This window comes from Hyperolius riggenbachi, chromosome 11 (assembly GCF_040937935.1).
Source record: "Hyperolius riggenbachi isolate aHypRig1 chromosome 11, aHypRig1.pri, whole genome shotgun sequence".
NCBI lineage: Eukaryota > Metazoa > Chordata > Amphibia > Anura > Hyperoliidae > Hyperolius > Hyperolius riggenbachi.
In genome coordinates, this window is record NC_090656.1 from 141,944,875 (window position 1) to 141,969,083 (window position 24,209).

Here is a 24,209-nt window from a genome sequence, read left to right on the forward strand (position 1 = left end):
GTGGGAACCGAAGTCCCCTGGGGACAAGTCCCCGGTGCCAGCAAGCTGGCCCCGACCTTGCGGCCGGAGTGATAAAAATTCCACACTCTCCCTAGCCAAAAGGCCGGGGAGCTGCGTTAGTCAGCAATGCATATGGGCAGTACAGACCAAAGCACCTTACTCCGCCTAGGATCTGCCACATCCTAGGTTTTTCGGGTGCACCTGGAGCGCCACTTCCAGGGGCAGTACGCCTAAGCAAAGCCCTCAGCCCTTCAGCTTCGATCATGGTAGATCCATTCAATCAGCCCCTGAGAATTATGAACCAGGACGGACACCTTTACTGGAGGAGCTGAGGGGTAGTCCAGGCCCTCTGTTCAACTCGTTCAAGGCGTCCTCCCCGGGAAGGACGAGCCCGGGTTCCCAGTAACATGCCTCCCAAAAACCTCAAGAACAGATACTACACTTGATCTTAGCCAAAAGGCCGAGAAGCGACTGTTTTGGAATGTTTGATCCTCATCAGTAAGGCATGGATTAATTTGGCTCTATGCAGTAGGGCTTGTAACACCGAGAGGTTCAGACTAACCAGCAAGCTCATGGTGACCCAGAACTCATTGGAGCGTGTAAGGGACTACAATGGTCCTAAAAGCCCCCTTACTAAGATGTTAAGAAAAACAAAAGTTTGCTTTCTTAAAACAGAAATAATTTGCGATAATTTAGGTTGGAGTGAGCTTGAGATGTCTCCCAGTGCATCACTGCTGAATATATGCAAATTAACCATTGTACCCTTAGAAGCTAAACACACCTCCAGTGTAACAGTGTAAGAATGGCTGCAGTTTACATTTTCCAGTGAAATTTGTATTTGTCTCTTTTTGGTTATGGGAATAAAAATTAGCCTATACTTTATTCCAGGTAATGTACTATGTGTGTGCCAAATTTCATTCAAATCCGTTCAGCCGTTTTTGCGTGATCGAGTAACAAACATCCAAACATACAAACATACAAACATCCGAACTTTCCCATTTATTATATTAGTAGGATTCCCAACTACCTTTAATGTACTTCTAGCAGTGTTTTGCTATCCAACTGGTCATATTGCAAAGTACTATTCCTCATTAAAGTGCACCTGAACTGTTGCACAGGACAGAAGGAAAGCAGAGAGAACTGTACTCAGAGAGTTTAGCATGTCTAATCCCCCCTCAACTGTGTATAATCACAAGTTGTAATCTGATTTCTCCCGTGTCACATGACTGCCATAGGTGGGTACACACGCACTACATCCAGCAACGATGGGTCTATCGGACCCTCCCGCTGGGCGGATGTTCAGCCGACAGTAGTGCGTGTGTACGCGCTGTCGGTGGACTGATAAGGCTGTTTCTGAACAATCCGCTCCGCGCTGTCGGTGGACTGATAAGGCTGTTTCACTGCTGTCGGCTGAACATCCACCCAGCGGGAGGGACCAGTGAACCCGTTGTTGCCGGTGGAAGTGCGTGTGTACGCACCTTATGGCAGAGATGGCAGATAAGCCCAGTTGAAAGCACTGGATGTTAACAATATGTCTGCTTCCATGAATGAGGAAGTAGAAACCGCTACTGCTACTACACTTGCTTGGGTAGTACTTTTTAATACCCGCCCGGATCCGGATTCGGGTACCCAGATACCCGGATCCAATTCGGGTATCCGGATCCGACCTTGCGGATATCTGAGTGAATTCGGATATCCGACCAAATTACCCGCGGGTACCCGACCTATTCGGGTACCCGGATAGAAAAAACGGAAGTGCCCTTTAAATAGCTTTAAAAAGGGTTTTTACGGTAAATGATGCATGTAGCATCATGTTTTTTTTAAAGGGAAACAGTAATTTATTATTTGGTGGACATAAGCTGAAAAAAAAAGTAAATTAACATCAGGACTAGGTTCCAGACAGCGGTCGTGCAGCCCACATTGTGTCCAAAGTCCAATCGCACAACTGGGACATGACAGTTTTCAGCTCAGACACCTCCAAAAATGACACAGCAAGTCCACAATTGTGATTTGGGTTGAATATAGGTGGTGGTATCAGCAGCAGTGGCCTGTGGCACCATGGCGGTGGGAGTCAGCGCCAGCTTGCTTCAGCCTCTTGAACTCCTCATGCTCAACAACATGTTTTTTGGCCAGATGGGTGATGAAGCTGGAGGTTCCTTACTTGTAGGGGTCACAACCTCTGCTCATCTGTAGTTTGCACACATTGCATATGGCAAAATTGCTGTCCAATGAGGGCAGAGTGAAAAACCGCCAGATTGGGGAGGTGAACATTCCCCTGCGGCCTGAATGGGATGCTGCTGGGCTTTTCTCCCTGTGGTGGTTGGGGGTTGAGTGGTACGGCTGGTGGTAGTGGCAGAAGGATGTGGTGGGTCCCGCATTCCACGACCACTGTCTGCAATGCTGATCCTCGGTGCCAAACCCACCGACGCATCCTCCTCCTCCTCAGAGTCAGAGCTGACATCCCCATCCTGTGGATGGTAGTCACGGTCCTTCATCCCATCATCAACATCATACCACCCCTCCTCAAAACCCAGAACATCCTCCTCAAACTCCTTGCAGCTAACAGCTCTGAGTTCAATCGTGGCGCCTGACTGAGGGTAGGCTGCCCGCTGGGGTCGACACTGACACGGCAGAACTTCTGAGGGTGGCCGTAATGTTGCTCCCTGTCCTCTTGCCCTTGCTGCCCCTCCCCCGGCTGCCGGTGCCAGCAGACATAGTGCAACTTATACGTGATGATGTCACCAGATGATGTGGGGTACTTTTACTTTAATGAAATCAGGGTTGGACTTTAAATTAAATCAGCACGGAGTGACAGACCGCAGAGTAGAGGACAGACAGTGCACACTATCTGTCTAACTGTCACACTGACAATGCTCAGCACAGCAGCACTGCAGTAATCTGTAGTAAGCTAACACAGTACTACTCTCTCTAACAACTAACTGCAGTACTAACTAACTATATAATACAATACAATAAAGCTGGCCATACACTGGCCCGATTTGCGCCCGTTTCGACAGCAGATTCGATCACTGGGATCGAATCTGCTGCCAATCGTTCACGCTACACGCCGAATTTCGATCCATTTCGTCCGATCCCGTCGATCGCGCCGTGCGGAAAATAACCGTCGATCGCCCGCGGGTAAAGAGCGCATCGCTAGCGGCGTTCGAGTGCCCGACGACCGACGCAATAGAGCCCGCATACATTACCTGCTCCGCCGGCGCGACTCCAGTCTCCCGGTCACCGCTGCTCTCTGGTCTCCAGGTCCGGCATGCCTCTCTTCTTCTAACCCGGCAGGAAGTTTAAACAGTAGAGCGCCCTCTACTGTTTAAACTTCCTGCCGGGCTAGAAGAAGTGAGGCATGCCGGACCTGGAGACCAGAGCGCAGACAGAGCAGCGGTGACCGGGAGACTGGAGTCGCGCCGGCGGAGCAGGTAATGTATGCGGGCAGGCGGGGGCAGCAGCAGCAGCACCACCACAACAGATTGTGAACGGTTTCAGGCTGAAATCGGTTCACAATCTGTTTGCTGTAAAGGTAGCCATACGATCCCTCTCTGATCAGATTCGATCAGAGAGGGATCTATCTGTTGGTCGAATCTGATGGCAAATCGACCAGTGTATGGCCACCTTAACAGTAATTCTATTCCCTCCCTAACCTATACTGTCCTGCTGGCCTGCACAGCACACACCTAACCTATACTGTCCTGCTGGCCTGCACAGACAGGACCTAACTGAGTGAATGAAATCAAACAATTACACTAGCTAGCTAAAAATAAACAATAGAACAATAGTGTAGTGAAGGTGTTTAGCACTCAAAGCTTTAGGTTTATCACTGTATACAGGCAGCATTTGCTAAGCCAACAGCACTGGAGCAAGTCTGTTAGTGACCAGCCAGCCACACAAGCAAGGACGATCTGTCTCATCATGCCAGCCCTCTTATTACACAGGGGGGCTGGCCAGGGTTCCCTTCTGTGATTGGGTGCCAGGGTAAGCCCTGGCACCCAAAAGGCTGGGAGGCCTCTGATTGGCTCAATGAGGTCAGGTGGGGCTGGTCAGAGTTCCCCTCTGTGATTGGTTGCTAGGGCTTCTGCTGTGAGCCCTCTGCTTGGCTGGGAGCCCTCTGATTGGCTCAATGACATCATTATTATTATTATTATTATTTATTGTATTTATAAAGCGCCAACATATTACGCAGCGCTGCACAATAGATAAATGGGTTAACATACAGGTAGAACATACGGAAACTCACAACAAAACAAGATCATGCAAATGATTTGATAACAATACAGTGTCATAGGTCAAGATAGAGACTGTTCGAGTCTACAAGAAGGGTGGTTGTGAGTAAGATTGCATAATCAAGATGGATACATTAGGGAGGATGGCCCTGCCAGAGGCTTACAATCTAAAGGGTGGGGTGGAGACAATAGGTGCGTCTTTTGAGAGGGGGTCTAACAGAACATATTATGATACTGGTGTAGGGGGGTATGCGAGCGTGAAGAGGTGAGTCTTGAGAGCTTGTTTGAAGGTATTAAAGGTGGGGGCGAGTCTGACGGCTGGTGGGAGAGAGTTCCAGAGAGTAGGGGCAGCCCTGGTGAAGTCCTGCAATCGTGCGTGTGACTGAGTTATGCGTGGTGCGACGAGGCGCAGGTCATTGGAGGATCGGAGGGGGCGGGCTGGTATGTGCCTGTGGACCAGATCAGAGATGTAGGTCGGGCAGGTCTTGTGCACTGATTTGTAGGCCAAGCACAGGATTTTGAAATTGATCCTAAAGCTGATGGGGAGCCAGTGTAGTGCTTTACAGAGCGGAGTTGTAGAGGCACTGCGGTGAGAAGAATGTATCAGTCTGGCTGCCGCATTCATTACCAATTTAAGTGGGTCAGTACGGTTAGAGGGGAGGCCAGATAAAAGAGAATTGCAGTAGTCTAGGCGGGAGATGACAAGGGCATGGATAAGGAGTTTAGTGGTGTCAAGTGACAGGTAGGAGCGGATCTTGGAGATGTTGCGGAGGTGGAAGTTGCAGGATCTGACAATACCTTGGATGTGGGCTGTAAAGGAAAGTTCAGAGTCCAGAGTAACGCCTAGACAGCGGGCTTGGGAGGTAGGGTGGATAGTAGTATTTTCAATAGTGACGTGCAGATCTGGGAGGGGTGCAGCTGTGCGGGGTGGGAATATTAGAAGCTCAGTCTTGTCCAAATTAAGCTTCAGGTACCTGGCAGCCATCCAGGAGGAAATGGATGTGAGGCAGGCAGAGACTTTGGCTATCATTCATAAAGCATTTCCGCATGCGGAAATGCTAAAAACAGCTGACTTTACCGACCACTCGGCAAAGTCAGCATTCATAAAGGCTCTTTCCGCATGAAAAAATGACACTAACGAGCAGAGTGATAAATCACCGCCTTGTGCGGTGATTATCGGAACAAATGTAGCAAAATGTTCATTCATGAAGAACACCGCAAGCGGTGTCAGGTCGGGAAGTCCCGCTCCCTCTGATGTGGCGATACCAATGCAAGTGAATGGAGACACACAGACCTCCCAGGCAGCTGCAGCAGAGCGGAACACGGAGAAATGTATCAACTCTGCAGCTTCCGTGTCTCCACCTGCCTACCGCCTGCCTATCGCCAGCCTAGTTCGGGGAATCTCCGCAGTGCTACCACACATGGATACTTTTCTGTGAATGCCCACCCAGAAGTCTAAAATACCGCCAGCGGTGTTTTCCCGCACTGATTCCCCTTACCGACAGCCTCTTTATGAATGATAGCCAATGTCCATGGTAGAGGAGGAGATATCTGGGGTGTGGAGATATATCTGGGTGTCGTCGGCATACAGGTGATAATTGAAACCCATGGAGGAGATGATTTTACCAATTGAGGCAGTATAGAGTGAGAACAGGAGTGGTCCTAGGACGGAACCTTGAGGAACACCAACTGAGAGGGGTGTAGGAGCGGATGAGGAGCCATTGAAAAATGTTGTGAAGGAGCGGTTGGAGAGGTAGGAGGAGATCCAGGCTAAGGCTAGGTCCTGAATGCCCATTAGCTCCCTTGTTACAGTACCTGGATCCGGATATCCGTCGGATATTCGCGGGTATCCGGATTATGCGGCCAGATACCCGCATAGAGCTATCTGGATATTGGCCAAGTTATCCGGAATCCGGATCCGACCCGGATAGCGGAAAATGGTCGGATACCCGGGTTAATCCGGGTACCCGGGATCCGGATGAGCATCCCTGAACACAACTGCTGTTGTGTAGCTGTTAGAGCAGAGATGACTTCTGAGTTAATTTCCAGTTTAAAGTAAACCTTAGACTGTAAGGGACTCACCTGTCAGCGGTTCCAGCGCTGGCTCGGGCGCCTCGGATGACAGAGCACAGTCGCGAGCTTCGTCTTCCAGTTCGTCTGGCGGCATCCCCAGCACCCCTGCGGCGGTGACTGGGATTGTGTGTCTCCCTTGCATCACTGTGCGGGCGGGCGCGGCTCGGTGCCGCTTTTATGCCCCTCGTCGTCAGCAATGATGGTGTCAGCTGAGAATTGGTCAGCTGACACTGAAGTTTGGTGCTGATTGGTTGCCCTGGGTGGGCTTGGGATATTTAAACCGATGTCTCTGTCAGTCCTTGCCCGGGATAGCATTCAGTATGCTGGCGCAGGGCACTCTGTCTTTGTGATATATTGTATTTGAGATTGTGATTAGTCTAGTTAGTTTATTGAGCTATATACTGTATATATATGCAGACACTGCCAATATATATATACTCCAGTTTGTCCAGTATTCTGATTTATTGTGTATGATCTTTGCTTGTGAAAACTGACTACTGTGCACATGCATACTACCAAGCATGATAGAGACTAAGACAAAAGTTGTCTTTTACTTACCAGGAGCTTCTTCTAGCCCAGGCATGGGCAAACTCGGCCCTCCAGCTGTTACGGAACTACCAGTCCCACAATGCATATGCCTTTATGAGTCATGACTGTGGCTGTCAGACTCCTGCAATGCATTGTGGGACTTGTAGTTCCTTAACAGCTGGAGGGCCAAGTTTGCCCATGCCTGTTCTAGACCCATGTAGTCTGTAAGTTCCCTCAGTGTCCTCACAGAGGTCACCTCTGTTGTTCCGCTGTCAGTCCCACATAAGATTGCAATTGAGGAGGTGTATGTCCATGACTAACAGGGCTGACAGTAGAATAACGGAGGAAACTGGGAGGACACCAAGGGACCTAGAAGCATATGTGGTGCTGGAAGAAGCTCCAGGTAAGTAAAAGCCAACTTTTTCCTTTGTCTCAGGTATACTTCAAATAAGATTGGATACCAGACTGGAAGCAGGAATCATTGGTGTCACGTGAAGCAGGCTGTAGAATGTAGTTCTATGATCTTCACAAGTAATTGAACAGAACTTCAGCAATGGAAACCCTTAATCAACAACAGCTGCCTACACAGCCCAAGGTTGCCCGCAAAAATTCAAAAATGTCTGAAAGCCTTGGATTGACAAATTCGAATCCAACTGATTATACTGTGCACTTATACAGTGGCTTGCAAAAGTATTCGGCCCCCTTGAAGTTTTCCACATTTTGTCATATTACTGCCACAAACATGAATCAATTTTATTGGAATTCCACATGAAAGACCAACACAAAGTGGTGTACACATGAGAAGTGGAACGAAAATCATACATGATTCCAAATATTTTTTACAAATAAATAACTGCAAAGTGGTGTGTGCATAATTATTCAGCCTCCTTTGATCTGAGTGCAGTCAGTTGCCTATAGACATTGCCTGATGAGTGCTAATGACTAAATAGAGTGCACCTGTGTGTAATCTAATGTCAGTACAAATACAGCTGCTCTGTGAGGGCCTCAGAGGTTGTCTAAGAAAATATTGGGAGCAACAACACCGTGAAGTCCCAAGAGCACACAAGACAGGTCAGGGATCAAGTTATTGAGAAATGTAAAGCAGGGTTAGGCTACAAAAAGATTTCCAAAGCCTTGAACATCCCACGGAGCACTGTTCAAGCGATCATTCAGAAATGGAAGCAGTATGGCACAACTGTAAACCTACCAAGACAAGGCCATCCACCTAAACTTACAGGCCGAACAAGGAGAGCGCTGATCAGAAATGCAGTCAAGAGGCCCATGGTGACTCTGGAAGAGCTGCAGAGATCTACAGCTCAGGTGGGAGACTCTGTCCATAGGACAACTATTAGTCATGCACTGTACAAAGTTGGCCTTTATGGAAGAGTGGCAAGAAGAAAGGCATTGTTAACAGAAAGCATAAGAAGTCCCGTTTGCAGTTTGCCACAAGCCATGTGGGGTACACAGCAATCATGTGGAAGAAGGTGCTCTGGTCAGATGAGACCAAAATGAAACTTTTTGGCCAAAATGCAAAACACTATGTGTGGCGGAAAACTAACACTGCACATCACTCTGAACACACCATCCCCACTGTCAAATATGGTAGTGGCAGCATCATGCTCGGGGGCTGCATCTCTTCAGCAGGGACAGGGAAGCTGGTCAGAGTTGATGGGACGATGAATGGAGCCAAATACAGGGCAAACTTGGAAGAAAACCTCTTGGAGACTGCAAAAGACTTGAGACTGGGGCAGAGGTTCACCTTCCAGCAGGACAATGACCCTAAACATAAAGCCAGGGCAACAATGGAATGGTTTAAAACAAAACATATCTATGTGTTAGAATGGCCCAGTCAAAGTCCAGATCTAGAATCTGTGGCAAGAGCTGAAAAATGCTGTTCACAAACGCTGTCCATCTAATCTGACTGAGCTGGAGCTGTTTTGCAAAGAAGAATGGGCAAGGATTTCAGTCTCTAGATGTGCAAAGCTTGTAGAGACATACCCTAAAAGACTGGCAGCTGTAATTGCAGCAAAAGGTGGTTCTACAAAGTATTGACTCAGGGGGCCGAATAATTACGCACACCCCACTTTGCAGTTATTTATTTGTAAAAAATGTTTGGAATGATGTATGATTTTCGATCCACTTCTTACATGTACACCACTTTGTATTGGTCTTTCACGTGGAATTCCAATAAAATTGATGCATGTTTGTGGCAGTAATGTGACAAAATGTGAAAAACTTCAAGGGGGCCGAATACTTTTGCAAGCCACTGTATGTATACACTAGTGCTGTACTATATTGCCAAGGAGAACAAATGAGGCTTGTATTGTAGCCAATCACCAGCTAGTACTATCCGTAGCAGTAGCCAATAGATTGCGGAGGACCTACGAGATGATGTAGATGGGCGGGACCTCAAACGCTGGAAAGACGATATGCGTTCCACAGTGAACGCGGAGGTTTAGCCGCGTTGGACGGCTGTTAGCCCCGCCCACTCTGACGTGGTACAAGATCTTGGGAAACCCATAGCGCTGTGGTGTAGAGTAAGCGGAAGTGGCATAATGTAAGTAGGGGCGGACGTTGTATAGCGGCCATTGTGGGTATGGGCGAGTCAGCCCATTGGATGGATACAGTGGGGAATACGAGATTTAAGGCGCCGGCTTGATACACGCCTCCAGCCCCTGATGAGTGCGCATGCACGAAACGCGTAGGGCGGAGCTACAGGCATGGAGAACTGGTGTGGAGGACATTGTTTTATGCTTATGTTTATCTGGACCATGTGAGTGCACTAGTTTTAATATTTTAAAATTAAAGTACGGTTTTACGCTATGAGAGGCTCTTCAGTTTATTAGGTAATACGAGCAAAGGGCTTTTATGAGGATCCATCTGCGGGAAATACGTGATTGATAATATGATAAGCGCATGTGCTGTTTTATAATCTGGATGGCAATTTGAGAAGGTGAGAGTCCATGACTGATGGTGTTGGGATACCTGGTGTGACACTTGCTGGTGAAGAACACCTGATTGCCTGGTGATATTATAAGGCTTGTATAGCTGTCTGTGACCTGGCAGCCACGCTAAATGGTGAGGACCTGTGAGACCCTGTTGGTGGTTATACATGAGATCATTGCTTGCAGCACTGGGTGTTGTGGTAAGGAATAATACGTTTAAAACAGTATTATGCTATGTTCTTTATGTTTCCTTCCTTTTGAGCTACAATTGTGGAATGAGGATGGATTGAAGCTGTGAGCGCAGTGTCTTGGTGGAATACTTGTACAGAACTGCTGTGCATGGCATAATCTGGGTTTTTGAATAAGGAAACCGAGATTTGAACAACGACACTAATCACGAGGTTAAAAAAAAAACATGCAGGCTGCATTTCAGAGGTATATGATGAACTCCTACTAGACATGCACAGCATTTGTCCAGTGTTCTGCATTTTTCTAGTAATCAGCAATGTGATTCTGACATACTCCCCTCTGTACTACTGTGGTCCTGCGCATGAAATCCATATTTTTATGCTTGTGTTTGAAGTCTTTCATATGTCATGCAAGGGTTTACATGTACATGCTAGTACACTTCAGTAGAAAAAAATCACTCGGCACTCAGCTGGTTTTACAGGGGGTGGGCCTCGCTCCAAAAGCCCCGCAATCTGTATAGTGCAAAACTTCGCCCCATATACATGCACCTGTAAGTTGGCTCATGAATCAAGCTAAGAGAAGTGCAGAAAGCTTGGGCAGTGCAGAGCAAATACTAAGGACACATGGCACATAGAAGAAATGCTGCGCACCTATGTGTTAAAACGCTTTTATTCAGTCCTTCAGCCAACAACCAGCATGAATGACACAAAAAGACAAGAAGAGTCAAACCTGGATTGAGGAAGATGCTGAGGTGTGCTGGGAAGAGGTGACCAGGGGATGTACGGACAGCACTACAGCCGTTTCACGCTGGACTGGCGCTTGTTCACGTGCGTTGTGGGATGCATTGTGGGACTTGTAGTTCCTTAACAGCTGGAGGGCCAAGTTTGCCCATGCCTGATCTAGCCCCATGTAGTCTGTAACGTCCCTCAGTGTCCTCACAGGGGTCCCCTCTGTTGTTCCGCTGTCAGTCCCACATCACAATGCAATTGAGGAGGTGTATGTCCATGACTAACAGGGCTGACAGTAGAATAATGGAGGAAACCAAGGGACCTAGAAGCATATGTGGTGCTGGAAGAAGCTCCAGGTAAGTAAAAGCCAACTTTTTCCTTTGTCTCAGGTAAACTTCACATAAGATTGGATTCCAGACTGGAAGGAGGAACCATTGGTGTCACGTGAAGCAGGCTGTGGAATGTAGCTCTATGATTCTCTTCACAAGTAATTGAACAGAACTTCAGCAATGGAAAACCTTAATTAACAACTCCTTACCACTATACAAAGCTGCCTACACAGCCCAAGGACGCCCGCAAAAATTCAAAAATGTCTGAAAGCCTTGGATTGACAAATCCGAATCCAACTGATTATACTGTGCACTTATGTGTATACACTAGTGCTGTACTGTATTGCCATTTTTCTTACTGTATTGCCTGGGGGTGGGGGGTTGGTAGCGGAGATGGGTGGTTGAGGGGAATGATGGTCTTTCTATTGGGACAAGCTTGTCCCATGCTTTTTGTTTGTTGTGTTTTTTCTGTTACAGATGCTTCCCCGCCTTCGTGCGGTGTGTGACACATCTATCCATGTTTTTTTCTTTGCTAGATGCAAATAAAAATAATTTTCAACAATTGTACAGAACTGCTGTGCATGGCATAATCTGGGTTTTTCGAATAAGGAAACCGAGATTTGAACAACGACACTAATCACGAGGTTAAAAAAAAAACATGCAGGCTTCATTTCAGAGTTATATGATGAACTCCTACTAGACATGCACAGCATTTGTCCAGTGTTCTGCATTTTTTCGAGTAACCAGCAATGTGATTCTGACATACTCCCCTCTGTACTACTGTGGTCCTGCGCATGAAATCCATATTTTTATGCTTGTGGTTGAAGTCTTTCATATGTCATGCAAGGGTTTACATGTACATGCTAAGGTCAAAGCTTAGTTGCACATGCTCAAAGATTTACTTACACGTATACAAATGCTTACTCACGCATTTTCACACTGTGCCTTGTTAGCCAGTGGTTTAAGATTTCCATTGTGGTCCAACCTGCCTGAGTGCTTGAGCCCTTTGTTCTTTTTTGTGAACCGGATTCTGTTCTTCTATGTGCCTACCCCATCCTCAACATGTGACCTCATGTTACAATACCTGTCTGCAGCAGTCGCGTGCACGCTCGTCTACGATCACGCTCTGTCTTTTATGACAGTTGGGCGTGTTCCTGGGAGCCGTTGCGCTGCGCGCACGCGCACAAGCGTTCGCGTCAGCGCGCATGCGTGCGCACATGCGCGCGCACACGTGCGCACGCGCAGGGCGCGTCTTTCGGCGCCAATTTTAAATTCAGTACTTAAGCGAGCTGCTGGAGGTGGCCAGTGCTGTTTCTTCTGATCAGCTTGGTGCCAGTAGCCGCTGAAGCCTTGTATTGATTGTGTTTACCTGTTGCCGACCTTAGCCTGTTCCTGACTCACGTTGATATCGCCGCCTGTCCTGACCTCAGCCCGTTATTGATTCCGCTTGACTGCAGCCTGCCCTGATCTCTGCCTGTGACCTCGACTCTGATTGATATCCGCCTGCCCCGACCTTGGCTTGTGACCCCGACTACGTTTCTGTCTTCAGCTCCTGTACCTATCTCACTGCTCGCTACCTCGGCAGTACCATCTGTTCTCCAACCCTCTGTGGGATTTACCTAAGCGCAACCTGGTGGGCACTAGGCAGCGAAGTTCCACTTCCCCCTCAAGGGGTTGTGGTCCTGCTTCCCCCTCAAGGGGTTGTGGGTGAAGACCCGTGGTCACTTAGACTCTGCGCTTGGGTGGTCCATACACGCAGTGGGGCGGTCAACAGTCTCCGCATCCAGTTCCACGTAACACCTCAACTTGCTTCACCTCTACTTGTCCTGACCTTGGCCTGTGACATTTACTTTGCAACAATCTGGCCAGTCCTGACTGGTACTGATTCTGTCTATTCTCCATCTTGCAATGCTGCCTGTTGTCCCTGTCATCTCTCTTGGAGCTATTCCAAGTGCCCCTACATGGTAGTAAGTAGCTTGTAAGCCACTTGGGGTAGATCGATAACGGATTCTTGCAGAACACTCTGATGAAGACAATACTGAGAGCACAACAGTTTTACTCAGTGTTGTAGTTAAGGAGCTAAGGGCCCTGATTAAAGTTTTACATTGGGGCCCCCAAGCACTCTATATATAACAATTGATACGGCCTGCCAATGGCAACTACAGTGTCAGAGGTGCAAGAAGGGGATGGGGAACAGTTTGTTAAGGATTACCACCAGGAGCATTGCTAGAACCCTAAGAGATCCGTGGCACTGTTGGGCACTTCAGCTAAAAATGGGTGTGGCCATGTACCCGAATGTGGGTGTGGTCATGGGTGGAGCAAAATGTACATGAACTTAACAGCGGTCTAAGTAGGCCTGCACAGTAAAACGTCTCCATTAACCATTTCACTCCGCGGGTATTTTTAACCTTATGGACGAGGGGAATTTTCACCTGTCAGCGCTTCTCCCTTTCATTCCCCAATAACTTTACCAGTACTTATCACAACAAAATGATCTATACCTTGTTTTTTCTGCCACAAATTAGGCTTTCTTTGGGTGGTACATTATGCTAAGAATTATTTTATTCTAAATGCATTATAATGGGAATAATAATAAAAAAATGGGAAAAAAATTATTATTTTTCAGGTTTTAGCCATTACAGTTTTAAAATAATTCATGCTACCATAATTAAAATCCACACATTTTATTTGGCCATTTGTCCCGATTATTGCAACGTTAAAATTATACCCCAAGTGTAATGTATGGTGACAATATTTTATTTTAAAAAAAGGTGCATTTTTTCAGTTTTACATCCATGGGACCAGTGTGTGCCACCATCCCAATTGTTAAAGTATTACTCCAAAATCACTTTCCTGTACAGTGAAAAATCACAGGAAAATCGCTTTGCAAGTGATTTTGCTGGCGTTTTGAGATTCCCAGTGTGAATGGGGCATTAGGCTGTAGACTGTAGACACACTTGAGCGCTTTTTCTTACCATCAGTGCTTTCTGAGCATTTAAAAAAAAAACGCTTCTATTGACGTGCATTAAAATCGTTGTAAAATCATCACGATTTTTTTTAAAAACGTGATCACTGCATTTTATTGATAAGGTGTTAACATATTACCAAGGAGAAAACGGGAATTGAATATGGGCCTTTGCCCTTTGCGTCACAAAGCAGAGTGCATTATGACGCAAATGTAATGATAGTCCTATGGCGCTATCACATTGAGGCCTCTTGCACACAAGCGATTCCGATTTTTTTTTATCTGATCCGATTTTTGGTTCCGATTAAAAAATGTAGCAGCATGCAGTACTTTTTTTAATCGGAATCCAAAATCGGATCAGATAAAAAAAAAAATCGGAATTGCATGTTGTGTGCAAGAGGGCTGAGTGTAGTGCAGTACTATGGTTTCCGTCAAGATAACACAATAGATACATTTAGGGCTGGTTCACATGGGCGTTTTTTCGGCTTTTAACACGGCATTTCAGAAGCAAACAAAAAGACAAAGACAAACACTTATATAGCGCTTTTCTCCTGGCGGACTCAAAGCGCCAGAGCTGCAGCCACTAGGACGCGCTCTATAGGCAGTAGCAGTGTTAGGGAGACTTGCCTAAGGTCTCCTGCTGAATAGGTGCTGGCTTACTAAACAGGCAGAGCCAAGATTCGAACCCAGGTCTCCTGTGTCAGAGGCAGAGCCCTTAACCATTACACCATCCAACCACACTGGATGGTGCATTTTTTAGGATCTACCGCTGTCCCATTCAAGTGTATGGGTGCATTTACAGCTGGCTTTTGAAGGCTTTCATGAAAGCCTGGCGGTAGATCCCTTATTGGCTGTGACCAGTGGCATGGCAATAGGGGTTGCAGAGGGAGCCACCGCATCGGGGCCTTTGGGCTAGAGGGGCCCTCCCTCAACTGCAGTATTAGCTCTTTATTGGTCCTGTGCTTGTAATAATCACTTCTATAGATGCTTTGAATGATAATAATCATTAACAAGCTGCTCCCAATGCCCTTCTTGCACCTTTGGCACTGTGATTGCCCTTGGCAGGTTTTGCTGTGCCGTATCAATTGTTATGTATAAAGTGCTGGGGGGCCCATGTATAACTCGCACCAGGGCCCCTAGCTCCTAAGCTACGCCACTGCCTGTGACTGTTACCATATAGAAGTTACAGAGACAGCTCTAAGGAGGTCTAGTGCAAAGGAAATGTGGGGGAAACTCTCCAGTGGGGAAGAAAAGACTGTAATAAAATCGCTTCAAAAGTTTCTAACCTTTTCCATACTTTTCAAAACCAAGCTAAACCCAAACTCCTGGAAGTTCATTTCCAATAGTTAGTTATGGTGGAGGGAGGGTTAGGACAATATGTTGTGTAATGCAGCTTAAAGTAATTAAGAGTCGTATCTCAGCTAGCCCATTACACTAAGAATAATTCAAAGCCTTCTCTGCATACCGAGCCCTGACTTGTGATAACCCCGATGGTAGGTGTGCTGCTTCCATGCTGTGAAGCTTCTACAAGAATCATACTCCAAGCTTTGGGCAGGGCTGGCTCAGCCTCCTCTCCAGGATTGGACACAGACACACCCATGGTGTGTTCTCTATAGCAGCTCTGCATTGCTTTTACTGATCACTTAGCTCTGCTTACCCAAAGCAGACCAGAGCCGCTGGCTCTTTGCACGTATTGTGCCAACACAGGACTACACAGGTAACCACTTAAATATGCATGATTGTGTGAATGTGGATTCGCTACGTCCGTTCTGACGTCGATTAATGTATTTTGCGGAGAATATGTATTTTGTTTTGTAGTAAAGGAAACTTGCAAGTTTTTCTTCTGTGTAGTTCTCGGATACAAAGTGCGTTTGAGTGTTTCGGCGGCTGTAATCTGTGAAAATATGTACGTGTCCTAGTCGCTGAGTTTGTAGTATACTGTTATTTACATGGAAATGTGCTTACAGTGTTAATATTATAGAGCGATAGTAATGTGGTTACCCTCAGACCACTCCACGCTTTTTATTCTGTGCAGAGTCAGGTTGGTTTCGTGTGCATTACGTGGGTAACTTTACACAAGTTTACAGTATACGTTTTCACACACGTTCCTGAATTCTCGCAACAGTCTCTGTGCTTGCATGACTAGAGCTAGCTACCCAGGTATGCAAAACTTCGTGAGCAGGCTGATGTGTGTGTATTTCTACCATACTGTGCCACTGGGAGCAGAGTGATAATGTATATCGCATTACGCACGTATACATTACCCTAGGTGGTTTTTTTTTCATTCTCTTTTTACTCTGTTGGTGTTTTGTTTTGGATAGGAATCTCTAGCTAAAGCAGAGGTTTTGGCTATGGAGGCACCACACCCTCCCTGTTGGAGATTTTGGAATGTGGGGCGACTTGTTGATCTCAAAGTGCATATGCACATTTTAGCGCCTGCATTATAATTTACATGTATACAGCTTACATTTAGATGCACGTACAGATCTATTCAGATATCCTTTTGCAGAGGGGGTGCGGTCCGTGTTTGATTTAATTATACAATAAAACTGGTTAGACTAGTGCGCCACTGTTGTGCAAGTCAAGGTCTGTTGTGGGAAGTCTCCACTGTTTATAGTTGCTATGCGCTGATATTGAAGAACAGGCACTAATCCATATCTACCACTTTCATTATGATTGTCCTGCAAACTTTTTTTTGTTTTTTTTTTGAGTGGTGGTTGGGGGGTATATTATATTCATATTCTTGTATATTGTTGCAGCTTCTCAAAGACATGTTAAGTTGTTCTGTTTTAGTGCATTGCAATAGAAGTGTGAATGGAACTGAAAAGAATGGGTTTATAGTACTTAAATCCATGTATTAACTGGAAGGCAGTGGTATTGGAGTGCACGTATGCGCCCAGTGGTTTCACTTGGAGGGGAGGGACACATTTTGTTGATTTTAAGAAACACCCCCCTTAAAATTCTGGGCGTGAAATGAGATGAGAGAGCTAGTCAGAGAAGGGTGTGGTACCCACTGTAAAAGTGCCTGAGGAAGTTCTTCTTCCACAAGGGCAAAGACTTCTGATCTAAAGATTTAGGAAGTATGGGACAATGTTGAAAATTGTGCTACAAGTGACATTTTTTTTCTGTAGAGGACTGATTATTTAGGGAAGCACCCAGACCTGGTAAAATAAATAAAGTTTTCAAGGCAAATGTCCCAGAAAAAGTTTTTTTTACTTTTACAGAACTTTCATGGAATAATGGTAAAATGAATCTTCTAAAACTTTGGAGAGTCTATAGCTTTTACTTCATTTAGTGGTTTTCTGAAAGACGACAGTTGGAAAATCGTGCCCTAAAAAGAATATGCTGAGGCCCATGAATGCCTCAGAGGGAACACATTTACTCTGAAAACATTCCATCACCCTCATAAAAGTACTTGGCAACTCAAGCTCTCTAGAAATGGGGTTATGTGGAGGGAGTGGGGACCTTATGGCTACAACTTTTAGCTCTATGTTTCTATATTTCTGATGAGAGTTTAAACTCAGCTTGTGTATTGGTTTTCTTTCAGCTCTGTATATTATGGATCTTCTCTGTATATTGCTGTGCTCTGGGTGTGTCCTGAAAGTACTGGCTCCTATCCAGAATCCTTCAGGAATGTTGGTTTAGGAGCAGTGTGACTCACAGCAGCCCTCTACTGTGAAGGGGCGGGTGTGAGGGAGAGGAGGAGGAGGGGTGGAAGGCAGGAATTCACATTGGGGAACCCTTTCTTTGTGTGTGAGTGTATGAAAACATATATATAGCTACAGCTTGTCTTCTGATGGTGACATTGCCTCATGACCAGTATTGTTGTCTTGCTACAAATCTGTTCTAGAGTATCTGTGAAAGATCAGCTCTCTGAAGTTTTCTTCGGTGTAGACTATTTTAAAGTGCCCCTAGGGCCATCTCTCATGTATGAGATAAGTTAGCCGTACACCATACAATCTAAATATGTCCAGTAAAACCACTGTCATATATGAGGATGGCTTACACAGACTGTTGTCTCCAACTATATAGATGTGGTAAGATTGTAAAATGAAGATTGGTGCGTGTCCATTTTTATCAACTTGCTGTAAACAGTTATTGGTAACCAACACAGCTGATAGGAGCTGTTGAAAATTAAAGCAACTTATTGCTGTAATGTTTCCATCGTTGTGGGCAAGCACCCCCTCCCCTTCTTCCTTCGAAAATGTGGGCGTGGCATTGTGGGGAAAATGTGTGGTGCACAGCAGTGAAAAGTGGGTGTTTTTTACAGCAGACTATGGGCGGGATCTAGAGATAGGCATACGGTAATTTTAAAGTATGTAGCTCAAGGGTACCTGCTGTAGTCATTGTTTAGATGAGCTACAGTTATTGAAGCCACACAGTATGCCTGCCCTGCATATAGCTGAGCGAGAAGCAGCGTCTCTACTTCTGTGCTGCGCTGATGTGCAACCTTCTAAGGAAACCTGTAAACTTGTAAAAATGTAAACAAAACCCTACTAAAGACGCATTGTAACTTACTAGGTAAGAATTGTTGGTAAAAATTGGTACCGTTTTATAATCAGAGACTAGGAATTCTGTGTCCACCCATCTTTAATTTGGAAACTGGGAAGATTCCTGTACGAGTTTACACAGAAAACAAGTATGCCCATGTTCTGTCACAACAAGTATTACTATAAGACTACTACCCTTCCCCCCCCCCCCCCCCCCCCCCATACACGGCTCAATTTAAAGTTAAAGCAGACCAAGAACGTCTTCTCTGCTCTAAAAGATACGCAACAGCATAATCATATTTAAACAAAAAAACAGTTATTACAGCTGATACAAATCCTAAAATAAACCTGCACTGTTTCTACTTCCTGATTCATGGAAGCAGACCTGTTAACATCCAGTGTTTTCAAATGTCATGTGACACAGGGGAGAGATCAGATTACAATTTGTGATTAGACATAAATGGGATTAGACGGGCTAAACTCTCTAAATACATACAGGGTGCATTTCTCTGTTTCCTTCTGTCCTGTGCAAGAGTTCCAGTCCACTTTAATACTGTTTATAAAATATTCCACCCTCCTGTGGTCCTCTCATGCACATAAAATCCCCCATTCGGATTATAACACATCCATCCAAAGTGCGTGCCCCTTCCCTCTCAAAGTGAAACTGTCGAGCATAAAATCAAAAATCAATTCTTTATTTTTATCTGGTAAACAAGAATAAGAATGCTAACCAGGCAATCCAAAAGTTAAAATCACTATTACTTTTCTTTTTGATAAATGATCATTCCCCATTTTAACTGACTCTTATTTGGTACACAAAAAGGACGTTGCGGGGCATGTTGGGTTGTCCTTTTTTGCTTCTCTATTTCCCCTCAGACTTCACGAATGCAGCCTGATTGTCTGAAGCCTCTTTCCCTCCTGGTTTCCCCTCTTAGGCCTAGTGCACACCAGAGCGGTTCTGCTGCGGTTTGCGATCCGCTTGCGGGTGCGGATCCGCTAGGGTAATGTATTTCAATGGGCTGGTGCACACCAGAGCGGGAGGCGTCTTGCAGAAACGCATACTTCCGAGCTGCTGCAGATTTTGGATTGCGGATGCGTTTCTGCCTCAATGTTAAGTATAGGAAAAACGCAAACCGCTCTGAAAAACGGCACTTCAGAGCGGTTTGCCAGGCGTTTTTTGTTACAGTAGCTGTTCAGTAACAGCTTTACTGTAACAATACATGAAATCTACTACACCAAAAACGCTTCCCAAAACCGCAAAACGCTAGCTGAAACGCTACAGAAAAAGAAGAAAAAGCATTTCAAAATCTGCTAGCATTTTGCGGATCTGCTAACGGTTTTTGGTGTGCACAGGCCTTTACACCTATGTTCCTCTATGGTTGGCCAATATTTCTCATGCTGAGACAATGCACTTTCTATAGTGGGGGTGGGTGGGTAAATCAGGCAGAGGAGAGTAGGGCAGGAAATTACATCAGGATTGGCTTCAAAATAGCCACACTTAAAATGGGAAATGCTAAGGATTTTCCCTTTTTTTTCGACTGTATAAAAAATCACTGAAATCAAAATGTGGACAGTGCAATACACATGCTATGAAAGTAGAGCAAGTATTTATCTTCTTATATATGTGTTTTTGTTTTTTTTCCCTGAGATAGTAAGGCCAACATCTCCTCTTTAACATCCTCCACCAGCCTTGACCTCTAGCCTGGCCCTGACATCTTCCTCCCACCCTCTTCTGCCCTACTCCTGCTTATAACACTCCCAACCTCTTGTGCCTAGAGTACATTTGAAATCGGCGCCGGTAGACTTGGGCGCAGGATACAGCGGTATATAGCTGATCCTGCTTCTGCACAAGTCCGGGCCGATTTAATTACTATTCCCCCTCCAGGCCGCCATGGATAGTGGGGGAATGAAATAATTCGGCTTCCAGCGATTGCTGGAGGCCGAATTATTATATTTTTAAGCAACCTCGGCTCCGTCTTCTGACGGAGCCAACGTTACTCACTGAGCGCTTCTATAGGAATGATTCCTATTGAAGTCTATAGAGGCGCCTGCTGCGCCCAAACCTAGCAGCGCTAAAAAGCACTGCTCCGTTGTGCCTATCCTACAAACAGCATCCTACATTATGTACCATCATTTTGCTCAGAAGACTCCATATCTTATTAGTGGTTAGTGCTTCTGGTTCTTTATTTCCTGGCAAGGTGTCGTCTTTACAGGCTGTGACACAAGAAGGATCCCAGCAGGCACCTAAGTGTTCCCATGCTTTACAGCCTGGCATAGGTTCTACTGGCACCATCTCCAACATTCTCTAAAGCATGGATGTGCTATTTGGTGCCCCTGGGAATCCTGCGTGTATCCTGTTGTCTGTAGGACACCTTATTGGCAATTGTCATCACAGTACTCGGTGTGCAGCATGGTGGCCTGGCAGCCATGCACGTTTTGAAGTAGCAGGCTCTCAAAAATCTGCCTTTCAGTGTTTGTGAAGAACATTGGCACACCCTGACTTTTAGCAGACTTTACTGTTAGTCACCTGCTTGCCATTTTCCTACAGTGGCCATGGCAGTTGAATTGGAGAATACTAACAAACTGCTTAGCAACATAGGCTTTTTGTATCTTTTCGGTCTCCTGTATGAAATGGCCAGCCCACTAACCCATATCCAGGCAAAAACTGAAATCCTCCAGCAGACTGTATTTTAATATAACATATTTTCTGGAGTGTATAAGCCAGAAGTAAATGGGGAATATCTGTTGCTCAGAAATAATCATTTATATTGTACAGAGCAACAGTTTAAGGAATGAATGCTGCACAGGCCTTTACAATACTGTTGGAGAGCTATACAGATTTTCCCATAAGACTATCACAAATGCTTATTTGTATTGACACTTGAGCAGTGAAAATCTAGTGTCTCTAATTAAAGAGTTGAGATGCATTCACACTTTAATTATCTGTCAATATACATGATTTTAGTAGATAGTTCTCAGCTAGACGTTTTGTATGATCACTGTACAGATATGCTGGATCAGTAGTGTGTACTATTGTATGGAGAATGAAAAGGCGGGAAGGCGTAAAGCCAAAAGCTTCTTCACATTGCGGAAGCTTCCTTTTGAAGGGAACAGTAGACACTGCCGGGACAATGATCTGATCAGATTGGCAACCACTAGGGAGCCAATGACATTGGGGACCACCTGTACATACTTTACATTTCCACACAATTGTGTCAGCCAAGGAAAATTTACAATTTGAATGCAGATTTACAGACAGCTCACCCCTGCGGGCTCAGCCTGTCTACGGTAATCTGCGAGTGTTAGCGGAGTGAGTCACAGCAATGGCTGTAGAACACAGTCACTGATCTGGGTGGGGTAGAAGCACTGCAAGTGAGGGAAGCCTACCAGTGCTCTGCTTTTGCAATGTGTACTGAACAAAAGCAGCCAGAAAAAAAACTGTCAAGATAAGCTGCCTTGCTTTGTATGCGCTGTAATGGCTTTATATTGTTTATATTTTAAAAAATGTGGTGCTTAAAATCTGACCAAAGAGGGATTGACTCCTTCCACAAACTGCACATTTTCTGAAGATTTTCTACCTGCAATTACAATTGTTATCCAATACCGCTGCTAACGTTTGCCCGCTACAAATATCTCTGACATAACATTAAACGGTAAATAACTTGAAACCCTCTTTCAGATGGGCAGCTGACAGGCATTGAATTCACCACCTTTCAGCTGGCCAAGTGCCTGCCAGCACTTAGTAACAGCATTGCACAGACGGCCCCCCTACAGAGTTACATCTTAGAGCTGCTGCAGCCGTGCTGAGATGCAACATGTTGTGGTTCTTTGCCACTAGGTGACGCCACCGCGTGTCAGTGCTTGACACGAGTGGTGTTCCAACCGCTGCCATTTGGCTGCAATTTAATTGCACCCAAATGACGATCGTTGATGGCAGACGGGACGGTTAATTGCCCGACAAGCGCGCAGTTCAGGCTCCCATCTGAAAGAGGCCTTGGGCCTGGAGCCCTGTAGCAGTGCTTTTCTAAGCACTTGAGATTTGTAAAGTGCTTGCTAATGCAATGCTATGGGTGATTTTTAGATAATTGCACCCCTCTTGTGGGGTCACACACATAGCATTACATTAGCAAGAGCTTTTCAAATCACAAGCACTCAGAAAAGAGCTGCTAGTGGGTTCCAGGCCTTATGTTGGTGAAAAGTGTACATTGTGTCTCTGTTTACAGAAATAGAAGCAGTAGAGTGTTGTACCGTGTTAGCCATGAGTAAACGAAGGCTTTTTATAAGTCGAAAGCTCACTGTTTATCCATCTCTAAGTTAGCCAATAAATGGTATCATCCCGATTCAAAACTTCTTGCTTTTACAGAAATAGGACAGTATTGGTTTCCACATGGTGAAACTGAAACCCCACTAGCTTTTCATTGTATCTTAAAATATTGTGCCTTTCCTCCTTTTGGAAAACTCAGCCAGAGGAATGCCATTTTCACTTAATCTACAAGTGTCCTCTAAAAACAACTTACCTGCTGCGCCTGTGTTGAGTTCTGTGAGCTTACAGAAAAAAACTAGGATCGGAGCCCCCCCCCCCCCCCCCCAGCATGTGAAGGTGGTGCACAGAGCGTTATTTGAACCATTTCACCCAGATGAATAAATCTGCATCCAGGAACAGTGAGTCATCTAAGGTAGTGCCTGCGGATCTCCCACCAAACTCGGGACAAGCTGAGTTGAAGCCTGACATTGACTATCGTGACTAGGGCATACAAACTGCAGGTGCAAAGATTTAATTTATATGGGTGGACAGCTTCTGGGGTAGCTCACAGAACATATTCAAGAGCACTCTGCAGGGCACGTTGCTCATGGAAATGAGACCTCATAAAGCCTAACTGCAACCTGTTAGGAGAAACTGAAATATATAAGTTATGAAACAAGAACAAGGGGCTATCGGAATGCTGGAGCCTGTTTTAGTGGCCCCTCAGATGAGATGTGAGGAGGTATTGTAACTGTTATGACTAGGTATACACATTATTCTGCAGCCTGTTGCTCCTTGATCATGCATTGACTATATCTTATTTAACCCTTTCATGTCATCCAGATAAGTTGCACCAGAAGTTTGGAGATAAGCAAATATTGCAGACTAGCAAAATAATATTCGTTTCAGGGAAAATGACCGTACACATTGAAAAATGTGTTAGAAATTTGTTTGCCAGAACTGACACAGGAAGATCTAGGACTGAATGCTATAACTGAGACTACACAGCACAAGAACATCTTAATAACAAACCAGGACTATTATTTATTTATTATTTATATAATGCCAACATCTTCCGCAGTGCTGTGCTGTACAGAGTATATTGTCTTGTCACTTAACTGTTCCTCAGAGGGGCTCGCAATCTAATCCTTCCCATAATCCTATATCTATGTATGCATTGTGTAGTGTATGTATTGTAGTCTAGAGCCAATTAGGGGGAAGCCAGTTAATTTATCTGTATGTTTTTGGGATGTGGGAAGAAACTGGAGTGCCCAGATGAAACACACACAGATACTGGGATAACATAAAAACTCTGTGCAGATGGTGCCCCAGCTGGGAAGCAAACAGGGGACCCAGCACTACAAGGCAAAAGTGCTAACCATTACGCAACCTTGCTGCGCATACTACCAATACTACCAACAGTTTATTTGTTCTAGATTACTCTGGAGCTTTATTTATTTTTATAAAGAATGCCTGACCCGAGGCAA

General features: G+C 45.4%; 1 protein-coding gene and 1 pseudogene across 1 annotated transcript in view; one reads left to right on the forward strand and one right to left on the reverse strand.

Annotated features, from left to right (window-relative positions):
- Positions 1-330: 330 nt before the first annotated feature.
- LOC137539342 (U2 spliceosomal RNA) lies at positions 331-472 on the reverse strand (annotated as a pseudogene).
- Positions 473-15,626: 15,154 nt separating this feature from the next.
- Positions 15,627-24,209, forward strand: part of AHNAK (AHNAK nucleoprotein) — a 104,698-nt gene continuing 96,115 nt past the window's right edge. The window contains exon 1 of the mRNA XM_068261163.1: positions 15,627-15,706. The gene's annotated coding sequence lies outside the window, so the exon portion shown is untranslated. The remainder of the gene's footprint in view (positions 15,707-24,209) is intronic.